The sequence below is a fragment of the Syngnathus acus genome, chromosome 11, assembly GCF_901709675.1.
Source record: "Syngnathus acus chromosome 11, fSynAcu1.2, whole genome shotgun sequence".
Lineage (NCBI taxonomy): Eukaryota > Metazoa > Chordata > Actinopteri > Syngnathiformes > Syngnathidae > Syngnathus > Syngnathus acus.
The window spans coordinates 5383090-5397210 of NC_051096.1; positions in this window are offsets into that span (position 1 = coordinate 5383090).

Sequence of the window (14121 nt, forward strand, 5' to 3'; positions counted from 1 at the left end):
GTGGTGCGCGCCAACATGGCAGGGAGCAGCTGTGTCATACTTCTCGTTGGCACGCAAGGTCATTTAGCATTGTAAAAATCCCAAGTAGAATTTTGTGTGTGTGTGTTCAGTCAAAAAAGGATGAGGTGAGTAAACAGGGGTGCGGGAAATTAAGTCTTGAGTGACAGGCCGTAAATGGAAATAAAGAGGAACTATGACCCTGTCGAATGGATGTGGCCATCAAAAAATCTTTCCCACTTTCCTCAATCCCACTTTGATCATTCTTCACATGAAGCCAATGAAGAGCACTTGAAAGATGAGATGAATCGGCCATTATCCCCCTCGCTGTATCCTCCGATCGGAGACTGTCAATAGGATCAACTGACACGGCGTCCTTCAACTTATGCTGACATGCTGTCAAAGTTTGGAATAAAAAATCAAATGTAATTGTCGCCACCGCTTGGCCACTTTGCTCCGGTACGGTCGGATCAGGTCTAATAAATCAATGAGTAGAAGTCGATCGTTACCAGGGTGATAAATTCGTACTGCTTTTGCTTAAAGACGGAGGTAAACCAAGTTCACCTCAGCAAATAGACATGCGACACCTATCAATAAAAGGGATTACGAAATGTGTGTTTGTGTGCAACTCTGCTTGAAGGCGGAGCTGGAACCAGAACAGAGCGCCGATACCGGGCAGCGGAACAGATGGCGTTTCCAAAGTTTGCATGAGTGTTGTCGCCTCAGGTGGCTGAGGGGAAGTGATGTGAGGTGAGGTGATGATGATGCGCTCTTCTCATTATGAGAAGCTCAATGCTCAGCTCACGCCACTCCCCTCTGCCCTCCTTTTTAATAACAAATGAAAACGGCCACATCTTTCTGTTTTGAGTTCTCGGATAATGACGCTGCCTTTTTCGTCACACGATTAAGCCGAGGACACGACCTTTGCATTTGATATTAATGAATGCTAAACAGAGCTTCTGACTTTTTTACGAGCTCCAACATTTCTTTTTTGCAGGCAAAAAAGTCATAAAAACTGAAGTCAAATAAACCGAATGGTGGTCGATTCTTAAATGACGGAGTAGAATTTTCCGTGCGCAGGCATCTGCATCGGCTAATTTAAAACGGGATGCACAATAATTCATTGTGGTTACCTCGAAGTAAATCATGCACAACCCGCATCAAGCTGCTGCAGCACATCAACAAAAGCCTCCGTAGTGCCTCCGTTCACTGCAAACTAATTAGTCACAAGCCTTTGGCCAATTAACTCAAAAGGACAAGGCAACAAATATTTAAAGACTAGGAATTAACTCGCAATGGATACCCTTAAGGGGTAGCGTTAGCGGTTAGCACAGTCTAAGCAAAGGTATGATGAAAACGATCAGATGGTATCTCCGCCTCTTTGCCGTCCAAGCACATTCAGGAATAAATTGATGCAGAAAGTCCAAACAACAGTGTAATTAAGATTAGTGAGATGTCGCCAGATGAATCATGATTCCTTTAAGTATGCATATCCAAAGTGGGCCAAAGGCTTAATGCCTCTGGGTCGGCCATGACAGGGCCAGCAATATGTTTTAATGAGTCGGAGTCCCTGGATGAGACTCTACATTTGTCATTCAGCTCCCGGGGAAAAAAAAAAAATGGACACCGCAAGGCATGCTATGCGTCTTAAAAAGTATTATATGAGCTAAGTGTTTTATGGGATGATTTTTTTTAATTTGTCAAGAAACTGAATGGATTGTAAAAGCCGCATAATAAACTGTCCGAAAATAAAAATAAAAAAAATCGCAGCATTTTTTTTTCCTCATGTTATAGTTGAGTTGTTCTTATTTACTCATAAGCATGAAAAGTTAACCTTGGATTGTGGTGTTATCATTTAATTGCTCAGTTAAAGAGGCAACATGAGATGCAACACAACGGAAGCAGCGTATAAATTAACTTTTAATTAGTCACATTATATTCCAATTTGCCCCGCTTGTTCGTTAAAGGCATCTTAGCTCTCACACAACACCGAGCAAGCTCGTTACAACAATCCTAATCTAACTATCGTTATTATTATCCGCTAAATTCTTACACCTCTTACAATCCCACTTTTTTTTAAAGCTCAATAATGATGATATGTTAATGATGATGTCCAAACTAGCTGCAGAGCAAAGTCAGCTGCAGGGCAAAGGCATCTCCCAGCTAATGGATTCGAGTTCCCGGCGGACATCTTTAGACGGTCTTTAGAGACTACTTGATGAAAGGCGCCACACAGATTAAAGACTTTCTCCTCCAGTTCAAAGTTGGAGGATAAATGTGAAGTATTGAACCGACATTAATTCGTCCATGCATGTGCGTGCGACTCTGACTTTCCGAAAAGCTCTCAAATTGTTTTGAAACAAAAAACTAAAATTTCCCAATCCTCATGGTTTGCTATATATGAAGACACCCTGCCAAGGAATATAAACAGAGTATTAAAAGAGAGATGAAGGTCCAGTAAAGGATCTTTTGAAGGTGTCAGTGTATATCCCTTAGCTCCCATACATCCATATATCATCCGAATTGGGACTTGGATGGATCAGGGAAGCGAGTATGCTTGCATGCCAAGATGGCTGGACCACGATGCCAGGCCACTGACTTCTATCTCTGAGGTCGTTGGGCTGGTAATTAGTTTTGTTCTAATGGCTACCTGGCAAGGTCAAGGGATTCCTGTAAGCCCTCCTCTCTGTGTTCACCTCCTGCTCGCCTCTTACTGCTAATCACTCTGACCCATCTTCTCTGAGCTGCTTGTCTTCATTCCCAACAACATGGCGCTCTCAAGAAATCACATTGCCTCGCTCCTTATTTGGTCCGACCCGACTTTGGTCCATGTAATGAATCCGCTACTTCTGTAGCTTTATTGTGTTTGTTCTCTTTGACTTTTTTTTTTTTTTGGGTCAATGCATAATACACAATACCTCCCACACGTAATTAACAGTATCCCAATCCTCCATCTGGATTTATTTTTTTTCCCATTTTATTTCACCTCCCACATTTAGTTTACACTTCTCTTCATAGTTTGGTGCAACTCATTTTCAATAAGCGGTTTGTTCCACTGACTTTCTTTTTCAGGATTATCAGCCATTTTAGCTCAAATTTGCCTCCATTTAATTGAATGATCAATTGTTTATTTTTGAAATCTATAAACGTTGAGCATGCATGCAAATAGTTTTGTCTTTTTGGCAGAATGAGCTTCCCATCTGTCAACACTGCTTTCCTCTTCTATTGTAAATTGAATAAAATGTCAATGATCAAGTCACATATACATTAAACCATCTGTGCACAGTATGTGCTGCCTGCAACATTCGGTTAGTGATATCTGTGAATTCTAAATTCAACATCTGCGAAAAAAAGCACAATTAGCAGCACAGTCCGATCATCCTTGACTGGTCAGTCCTCCATTGGAGCGGAAAAATAGGTCGGAAATCATACAGCTTGTCCTCAAAGAACACACTTCCACAGGAGTACACTGTACAAATCCATTTGGGAGTTATTTCAAGGTGAGTCATTTTTTCGCCGCCTTCGTACCTGAGGGTTCGGCCGAGCATCAAATTTCACTTTAATCCTTACTTCCCATTCGTGACCCTCCCGTGACCCCTGACAGTTATTGACCCACTCTATTGCTTACACCGTCAGTATCTCACCCGGCACTCAGCACCCCTTTTAAAAAATAAAAAATAAATCCTCAGTGCACACAGCTTTATTTATTGTCACGGCAGCAACAAAGACGCAGTTGTGCTAGTTTTTGAAAGCAGAGGCTGCATGTAGACCACAGGTGTCCAACTCAAGGCCCGGGGGCCCGGTACGGCCCGCCACATCATTTTATGTGGACAAATTGTGCATCAAATTCGTGTGTCATTACTAGAATTGTAAATTGTCTTCACTTTTAATATCTTTTTTTTTTATATATATATTTGACCAGTTTTTACTCGTCTGATTTGAAAACGAATTATTTGTCCGTTTGTTTTGTAGCTTTTACTGTATATAATATGAGGTGCTCATACATTTATTTGGGTTGACAGTCATAATGGCCCTCCGAAAGAAGCGATGACTACAATGCGGCCCGTGAAAATAATGAGTTTGACACCCCTGATGTAGACAGTTAAAAAAATAACATACATCAAAAACAACCGATTGTGTGTCAGTCTGGATTAAATTTACCGTGTATTTGCATTTCTTGTCCGCCATACCTTCCCGTGTCAGCCAATTAACGCCTTGCGTCCTTACCCAGCTGTCGCTTGCCATGTCATTATACGAGTGTGTTGTTGTTGTTTTCCGATGTCGTTTCTTCCGCTGCAAGGCTTGCGAGTCATTTTGTTCTACACCCACTTTGTGACTTTCTGTAAGGGTTTTGTTGATGTTTTTTTTTTTCACTCCTAGCTGCTTCTATGTCCACCCTGTTCTGATAAAAAAAATAGATAATAGTTTGTTTTTAATAGGCCGCACATCTGCCTCGCGATTCGGAGTGGCTCAAGGTGGCCATCAGAAATTCCGATCATTTTTTTTCCCGTGATTAGATATTTACACACAATGTCATAGAGGACAATAGATCATCTCTAATGACATTGAGAACGAGCCAATGCGCGAATAAATGAGACCCTGGTGTCTGGCACACCTGGTTCACTGAGCAGCTCATTTTAAAGGCCAGGATTAGGCCTAATTAGCGCCATAATTAGGGAGTCGCTGAGAGCCGCGCCACGCCCCGCCGCTATCGCCAACGGCGCGCGGCTTCGCCAGCTCGGGCGGCGGGGTAGGGAGATCAAACGAGATCTAATTGATGGCAGCTTAATATCATAAAAGCTGATGGCGGGAAGGCTGCTGCACAGCTGAGTCACGTCGATGAAAAAGATGGAGGGGAGAAAAAGTCGGCCATATTTTATAGGAGTCATAAACAACTAGTGAGATCCTCTTGTGGTGTTCTTTCCCAAATGCCATGAAAAAAATAATAAGGAAAAAAAAACACTAATTTGTTTGATTCCAAATGTCAAGTAATTATGGCAGAATGAGGCAAATTGCTGCAATGGATTTTATGGATTGGAAAATAATTAGCGGGTCACCCGAGAGGTCTCACTTACATGAGGAAAGGATGAAATATAGTCCGTGCTTACCATGATAAGAATCGGAATAATTGTTCAAGCCTCTGGTGGGAACGCATTCGAGACAGACAGATGGACTGACTGTCTGGCAAACAGACAAGGGGCCTCTAGTAATGGTCCTGTCTGGAGTTGCATTTATTGCCTCATCTTAAAGTCATAATGGCTTTCAATGGACAAGACTGGACAGGCAGAATGTCTGGACTTCTTCTTCTCCTAAAAGACTTCCCAGAATATGAGTGGCCGTGGGACACAATAGACAAATGGCCTCTTTTATTTATTGCGATTATAAAACAAGCTATAAATTTGAATAAATACCACATTGACGTATCATAAATATACGACAATAATATTTTGTTTTCTGGGATATATTTAGAGACCAAAGGAGTTTTCGCATGGTGTCTAAGAAATCAATCAGTCATGTAAAATAAATGTACTTGTTGAAGGGCACTTCAATTATCAATGATATCAGTGATGCACACTCAAGTCTTTGTAAATATTTATAGGCAGGAATGGAAAGGTTACTGAACTTACAGTATAAAAACGAGAAAAATATCACACAGCAAGCACAAATGAAGAACTTTCAGGGGGCTTCCATAGCCCACGGAGAACCACATTGAGGTTAAGGACACACACACACACACACAGCGGAGGGGATCTTCTGTCTGTCTGTTTTGGTTCTCTCATTTTCCCTCCCACTTCCATCTTAAGCACCTGACCTTTTCTCCATCATTCCTCCCCTACCTCTTGAACCCCCCACTCCCTCCCTCATAGGGAAGAAGGAAATGAGGAGGGGTAGACATAAAATAGACACCAGGCAAGACTGCAAATAATCACGCTGGAGTTAAGAATGCGGGTTTGGTGGGTGGGTGGATGTGAAAGGCTGAGGGGGGAGGAAAAGTCAGGGAGGGTCAAGGTGGGACTGAGACAGAAATCCATCTTTTTGTCTTATTATCATGATTTCATATTTTTTGAAAAATATTTGCCTTGTGTTGCTTTGCCCTTCAATTTTTATTTTTTTATTTTTTAAATCCACTCTGACGTTGCCAGAGGAGAACATTGCAGGTGTCTGCCAAAACCAAGGAGGCCCATTGCTTCAACGAAGGCTTCAAAGTAAAAACTAGAGAGCAGAAATCTGGCAGCTCAGTTGCATCACCACGAAGGTTTCATCAGCTTTGGGTTCACTCAAATGTTTGCAGATCAGAAAAACAACAAGCAAATCACTCACACTTTTTTTTCCCACCAATCACAAGAGGCGGAGCCAAATTCCATTTCTAATTTCTCACACAACAAAATAAATCCAAATGCTAAGCACCATGCTTCTAAAAACACTGCCGCGGGCTATTTTGCGGGCTTCTTGCACAGAAGGCCTAAACAGCTGGCAAGACAACTGTCAGCCATCCCAAATAAGGAGCGTTCCATAATTCCCTTTCATTTTCTCATGACAGTCTTTGAGCGGATGATAATGTTGGAAGAAACAGGTGTCGCATGGAGGAGCGACACAATTCAACCAGATAAACACATCTCGCCTCTGTGATCCCAACACTGTGTTATTGTGTCAAGAGAAGACATCCCTACCTTTTTTTTTTTTGTTGTTCCCGAGATCAATGTCCATTTCCATATCAGTCCTCCTCTCGCCCTCACCGTCCGTCTTCAAGGTGTAGAAAGATCAATTCTGAAAAAGAGACGAAATTAGAATCGAGCGGGGAACCCTCTCATTCGGAATGTCCCGGTGGAGAACGTGAAGGGTAAAATTAGTTGTGTTGTGATAGTGGGGAGGGAATCGATGCACAAATACAACTCATTTCAAGTACAGTACAAGATTAATTAACAATCGGATTGACTCAGTGGTTAAGCTTTAGCTTAATATCGGCTATATCTTGTGGGATATTTATATTACCGTATTTTCCGCACTATAAGGCGCACCGGATTATAAGGCGGACCTTCAATGAATGGCCCATTTTAAAACTGTCCATATATAAGGTGCACCGGATTATAAGGCGCACCTTCAATGAATGGCTCATTTTAAAACGCTGTCCATATATATAAAATATATATATTTGGCCCGCGGGCCGGACTTTGGACACGCCTGCTGTAGTGGCTCAATATTGGTTCATATATAAGGCGCACCTGATTATAAGGCGCACTGTCGGCTTTTGAGAAGATTGGAGGTTTTTAGGTGCGCCTTATAGTGCGGAAAATACGGTACCTGCAGCCAAAAACTGTCAGTTTCACTGCCTGTCAGCTGGAGAGAGCTTTATCTGACTGACTTTTTGATACCTTTTCATAACAGGCCCTTTGCTCTGCATGGATGAGGCTGATGGGGCAGACAGAGCAGGAGGGATGGATAATATAATGATTAAAGAGGATAAGGAGAAAATAATCATAGGACATATGTGACAGCAAGTGAAAAGGGGGCGAGCAAAAGCTGGACTGATGAAGACCTAAAAGAGACAGGAAATGGATTTATATTCACTGCTCATTTTGTGCTCCGTTTGACTTTTTTAGAAGGGAAGCAGATGTGCTATAGCGGCGGAGTGATTCACAGGCTCGCAGATGAATATGGAACAAGCCAAGTCGACGACATTAGCGGGCTCATTTCCCACAGAGAGACAGACAGACAGTCAATCCGTCACCGTATGAGGAGAGACTGGGGAGAGACGAGACTGACGCAAAGAGGACCCGGAGAGGAAATGACAAAGCCAATGAAGGTGGCGGCGAGGGCAGCAAGACATCAAGTCGGCTTTGCTCAGCTTGTTTTCTGGTGTCGTTGAAGCATGCTCCAGGTCAGGTGATCTCACAAGAAGTCTCGCAAAGTGAAACAATTTGCTTCATAAACATTTTGCCTGTGCAGATGATAATTGCATCATTTAAGACAAGATAGTGAGGAGTATAAGATCTATTTGATAAACAGCAAAGGCACGGTCCGGAGCCAAAGAGGCCGAGCCAATGGAGTACTTTACGACCTCGGAAAGTTGACTGTTAATCTTTATGACAGCGTTTACAGCACAGAAGTCATCCATAGGTTGCGCTGTTTATGACTCTTTCTCTTACGGACACTATTTCACGAACTTCCGAGCCACGGAGCAGTTCTGCAAAAGAAAATCAGCCGTGTCTACACAAAGGAAAAAAAAAAGGGAAGTAATATACTGCAGATCACTTGACCCGGCTTTTGGTCACCAAACATGGTCTGATTTTTTTTAAATGCGCAAATGTAAACCACCTAAATAATAATAATAATAAAGATAATTGAATGGAATTAAATAATTTAATTAATTAAATTTAACGTAAATAATAATAACAAAATTAAATGTCAATAATTTTAATTAAACAATGCATTAATTTACATTAGCATGGCGGCTTCAGAAGGCGCGACAACCTGAAAAGCAACAAAATAAATTGCAATTTTCAGCACTTGATGATTGACGATGACGTTTCAAAGTGGCTGAATTTAGCAGTCTGCAAATGTAAATACAGCCATTTGAATGAATCAGCTGCTTAACTCCGTCCAGCCTACTCAGCAGTAATGCTCTCACCATATGGCAGCGCTGCACAGCCAAGGAACCGAATATGTCACAACACCAAACATGTCACAGCTCTCCACCTCCTTGCACTTGTCTCTGCAGCTTACAGTTTGCCGCTCGGCAAATTAGAAGAGACAAACCAATCACAGAGTATAATAACAGACATCAGATCTTGCCTCACCATATGGCATTGAGGGTGGCTATGCTGTAATGCCAACTCTGATATGTTGGACAGCTAACATAAGCAGGACATTATTTTTTTTTTATATATATACTCAACAGCGTGGGCAAGCTTTTATTTCAAATGGGAAAAAAAATGCTAATTAGACATTGTGAATTTAAAACCCTTTATGCCCACACACTGCTTGATCAGACCTGCTTTAAAATTGAGTCTTACCTCACATTCACCTCTCGGGGAATGGACGCACCAAATAAACAAGCAAAACCAATCCGAGCTACAAACATAACCTCGGAGGTGAAGGTAAATATCAGGTAACGTTGCTATCCACAAATCTCAGCAGCTCTATTGAAGTTGTAGTGAGCTAGCAGACATGTCAAGTAACTCCATCAGTAACAATTCTTGACACACAAAAGAGTGTTCTTCCTTCACTGTGGGGACTGCAGCACAGTGTAGCGGATGATAAACACACAAAAGACAAAACAGTTTATGCGGAAAGGAAGAACGATGCCGAAAGAGACGTAAGGGGGGGGAAAAAAATACTCTGAATGGGAGTGATAAGGAGATGTAGGTGAGAGGATGACAGGAGACACATGTGGGTTATGCCTTAATGTGGATGTTGATTGGAACTGACAGGCCTAAAGCTTGCCGTTCCATTTCAGCACATATTTGCACCAAAAAAAAAAAAATAATCCAGAAAAGACAAAGACTAGCATTTGAAAAAGGGGGGGAAAAATATTCACAGTGAAAAAAATAATTGTTGAATTTGCCGTCGTGCAAAATCAAATCAGTTATTTTGTGCAACTACTTAAAATAAAATGGAGTCAATTCAACAACAAAAAATGTACTAAAAAGGAAATAACAAGAATTGTTTTCCTCACACAGTGTAAATTTAACACAAAGAATAAAAGCCTTCGCCTCTTTTCCCGTTCAAATCTCATCTCAGTAGCTCCCATTTGGATCACCCCCTGCCCCTTAAAGAGGAAGTTGATGTGATGTTAGCATAGCCTCCCATTCGAAAGCAATTTAAGAACTCTGCATGCTGCAGCGCCTGCTGATCTGGTCAACCTTCCAATAGTAGCACCATTTTCTCCATGGGATCACCTAAGTAAATATCTCACTTATCTCTAACAGCCTTGCCATTACAATGGAGACACTTCAAACTTCAGGCAGAACCTTGAAAGTGCAGCTCTCTGCCAAAGCTTGAAAAAAAAGTTCTCAAGCAATATAGAAAATAGATGGACGTTTTGTTGAAGTTAAAATAATCCTATAAGATGTGTCAAATGTATTTGCAGGTTTATTCGTGATGCATATTCATGATCATCTTTGTTTTTGGAGCTTTCCATCCTTCAACTTCCTAGACAGTGAATGTTGCTTGAATAAGACAACAAGGAGGGGGGGGTGGAGGGGGACAGGACACCTGACAAGAAAATGAAGAGGCAGAGCGAGGATTCATATTAGAGGACGCAGAGAAAGAGAGAGAGAGAGAGAGAGGTGGCTGTGATCAGAAAGAAAGATGTTGATGAGAGTCCTGACAGCTCTCGTCTCCATCGAGTTTCACCCTCCCGACAGCTGGACAGACTGCTTATGCAGCAATACCCTTCCTTCTGTGTCTTCCGCTTTCTCCCCGACACACACACACACACACACAGTCTGCTCATTGTGGGCCCACAGCTCATCCTCCTCGTCTCTATTCCCAACTTGTCTCCCGTTTGCCTTGTCGTGCTACCCAGCCTCCCCCCTCCCCGGCTCCCCATCCTCTCAGCTCTTTTCTTCCCCCCCACTCAGTCTCACCTTCAAGCATTTCACATCTTTTTCTCCCTCAATCTTGTCGAGATAACTGACCACCCTCACACCCTCCCTTAACACAGCCAAGTCTTCCACACTACCTGAGATCTCCCTCTCCTCCTCGCCATATCTTTTTTTTTTTTCTGTATGCTATTAAAAAGAAACTGGAGTGGAAAAAAAGAAAGTCCTCATTCGCAATTTACGAATGAATTATAATCACATCTTGATTTCGATCTTCAGACATGTCAATTCAAGTTTTATAAAGGAAATTAAATTCCCCAAAAATAGATTTCAAACAACCAGAACATGCTGCAAATACTATCTTGTATTTTATAGACTTGAACTATGTGGGGAAAAATATTTCCAATTCGTATGCAACCAACAAACCCCGAAACCAGATAAGCAATGTTGTTCAATGATGAATGTCCACAAGCAATACCGTTTTTTTTTTTTTTTTTTTTGCTGTGCTGCAACTTGTAAACAATGTCATTTGCGCGGTAACATCCTGTCTAGCGTTAAACTGTGTCGCAGTGGGTGAGAATGACTCGCCTCATGTCGCTTTTGTAACCCCCCGCCGACATTGAGCTCAAACGTTCGGCGACACCATCGTACCTGTCCTTAAATTACTGCTTTCACAGCGTACATGAATTCAATTTATGGTTCCTCTTAAGCTCGACCTTGCTTGTGTTAGACGTGCCGGAAAACTGATCAGCATTCTCTCGGGGGAATTATTGTCAGAGGAAAAAAAAAAATCCAAATCTAGTTGCCTTTGGGCTTCTTTTTGCTTCTGACAATGTCACAAATCTGCATTTATTTCCCTTGTTACCTTTATAATACCTTCAGAAGTCTGGTTATATGGAGTCGTGGAATTGCTCACGCTAAAAAAAAAAAAAACAGATGGTTTTCACATGAATCGTTCCAGACACGCTAATCTTTAAGGCCGTGTCATTGTCTTCTGCTATAGTTTGCAGTTTGCCGTCCACGAAGGTTATGCTGACATAAGTACGGGATGCATTAGCATCTCCCCGTGCATTGTCCGACTCTATTATGTAAATAACCGGCTCTTCTATTGGACACGTGCGTGTGCGCCGGTGGCTTCGGGCCAAGCCGACGCGCACACAAGCCTTATTTACATTTCCGCTTGTCGTTTTGGATTTGTCATTAATCTACCTGCCAAATGTATCGTTTTCCGTGCGAGTGTAACGCTTGAGTGCAACGGTAGCGTGCGCGCAAGGACATTTCGAGAGATTACACAAGACAAAGGACATCAACTGTGCCTCAAAGTATTGATGGCTCCCAGGAGAGGCATAGATGCCATATGCCATGCTTCCGTGCCTGCCTAACCACTTGTATGGATGATAAACAAATATTTTTCCTTGTCTTGCATGATTTGGTGTTACGGATGTGTTAGGTGGGTTGATTTACCCCCAAAAAAAAATACAGCCATGGTGATTTTTTTTTTTTCCTCCCTTCACTACACCAAAGATATCCACACAGCTGTGGCATTTTTATATTTAGTTTTTTTTGTTTTTTTTTAATGAAGGTAGCTTCGGATAACACAATCTAACCCAGGGGACTGCTTGTTTGGGAATAATTATCTCTTGCAGATGGCAGAAAGAAGGGAAAAAGAACAAGGAGGAGAGAAAAGATGAGATGTATGATGCATGAATGTAGGTCTCGATTAGTCGGGAACAAAAAGTTTTGGATATGGATGCTTCTGATTCAGCTTTTCTGGACCTTGCCGAGAAATATGAAAAGTCCCTGATTGGTTGGTTCCGATTCTGAGGCCCTTAAATTTTATTCAGGTCAAAACAGAAAACATAACATGCAACTTTTGTCATCCTTATTTATTATTCAGCAATTTTCAAAACCAGAAGATTAAAACTAAACAATGGAACAAACATGACAGGATTTGGGATTAAATCGTTTTTGTAGATTTGCCCGTTGTGTCCATTTTATCGAAGCCACCCGAGTGAGGTTTGCGTAATAGCACGCTACATTGACTTGTCTATCGAGGCTGACCAAATACAAGCCAAAACAAACGGCATCAATCCCCTGCTGCTGATTTCCCGACCAAGCACGCACGCACACGTAAACGCACTCAAATGTAAATGACTGCGGATGCACGCTGATGCAATGAAACGCCAATCGCCTGACTGCGTCCACCATTTTCATTTTTTCCCCCCCCCTCATCTATCGGTTTCCTCTTTCAATGTTGATTCTGTCCGCTCTTACCGGGCCATCTCTGTCTTTTCAATCCGCTTTAAGAATGCTGACAGAGCCAATAAAGAGGGATGGATCGATGCTACGGATTTATCTTGAGGCCACGATGACTTCAAAGTGGGGAAGGAGGTCAGAGGAGAAGAAGGTAAGAAAGGAACAAGACAAGAAAAAAAAAGATTGAACAGTCACCCAGCCTCAATAACTTTATAATCCATGCATTCTTGAAATATTTTCTTCTCTGGAAATGATTTTCCTTCAAATTCTGAAAAAAATACGCAGCAAAAGGTGAATGATGTAACCGCCCACGCTATGCTACTGCTGAAAAGCCCACAGCAGGTTTGAGGATACATAACACATAATCTATCAATCATTTTCTCGAGGGGAGGGGGGAGGCTCTTACAGTTTGCACTCATGCACCAAAAAAAATAAGAAAATACAGTATGTATAGAAGAAAAATCAAATTCAACCTATCCTCGGATGACTCGTGCAGAATTTCATTTGCTACTATGGAGATCTCTGAAGTGCAGTGATTAAGAGGCACGTTTTAAAGTGGAGGGATTATATAAGCATTAAAAACCGGAGACGGAAGAGCGTGAGTGGAGATGGGAAAAGACAAAAAGGCGAGACACAGGATCTGGGTAAAACAACAGTATGCTTGTTCGCCCACTCATTTTGCTTTCACTGGAGACCAGATGTTAATTTATAATATGAGCCCCCCACAAGCCCACCAGCCCAGTGCCTGAGGGGCGAACATAAATCTACCTCATCACTGTTAAAGACAAGGGCACTTGAAGGACAGTCATAACCATCCACTGACCAAGTTCATCCAGTCATCTCGTTTTTATTATCGATAAAAATTGTGATATTCAATTTTTTTATTTTTTTTTTTACTGTTGATGAAATTTCACATCAACCCTGCTCAAAGAGTTAAAAAGGGAATCAGGAGTTATCCAGATTGCCATCTGACTTTTGTTCCTTGAACAGGAGCACCATAACGGAGAGAAATTGGCCCATGATTGACAGAGGCCCTAAAAAAAATAATTTCACTTTGCTACAGAACCCAGGCTGAACCCCTGACGGTGAGTCAGACAGGTTCTGGCTCTTTATCACTGACTGCTGTTTATGCCAATTACAGAACAATGGGGGCCTGCAGAGCAATCAGAGGATGAATGAAGGAAGCTTCACTTCAGGCTAATTACCAGGCTACTAAAGAATTCAAATGAGAGATTCAACACATGACATTACTTGTAATGTCACAATTCAAAAGAAGAATCTCTACAATTATAGACTAAAACTACCTGAGAAGAAGAATGATGAT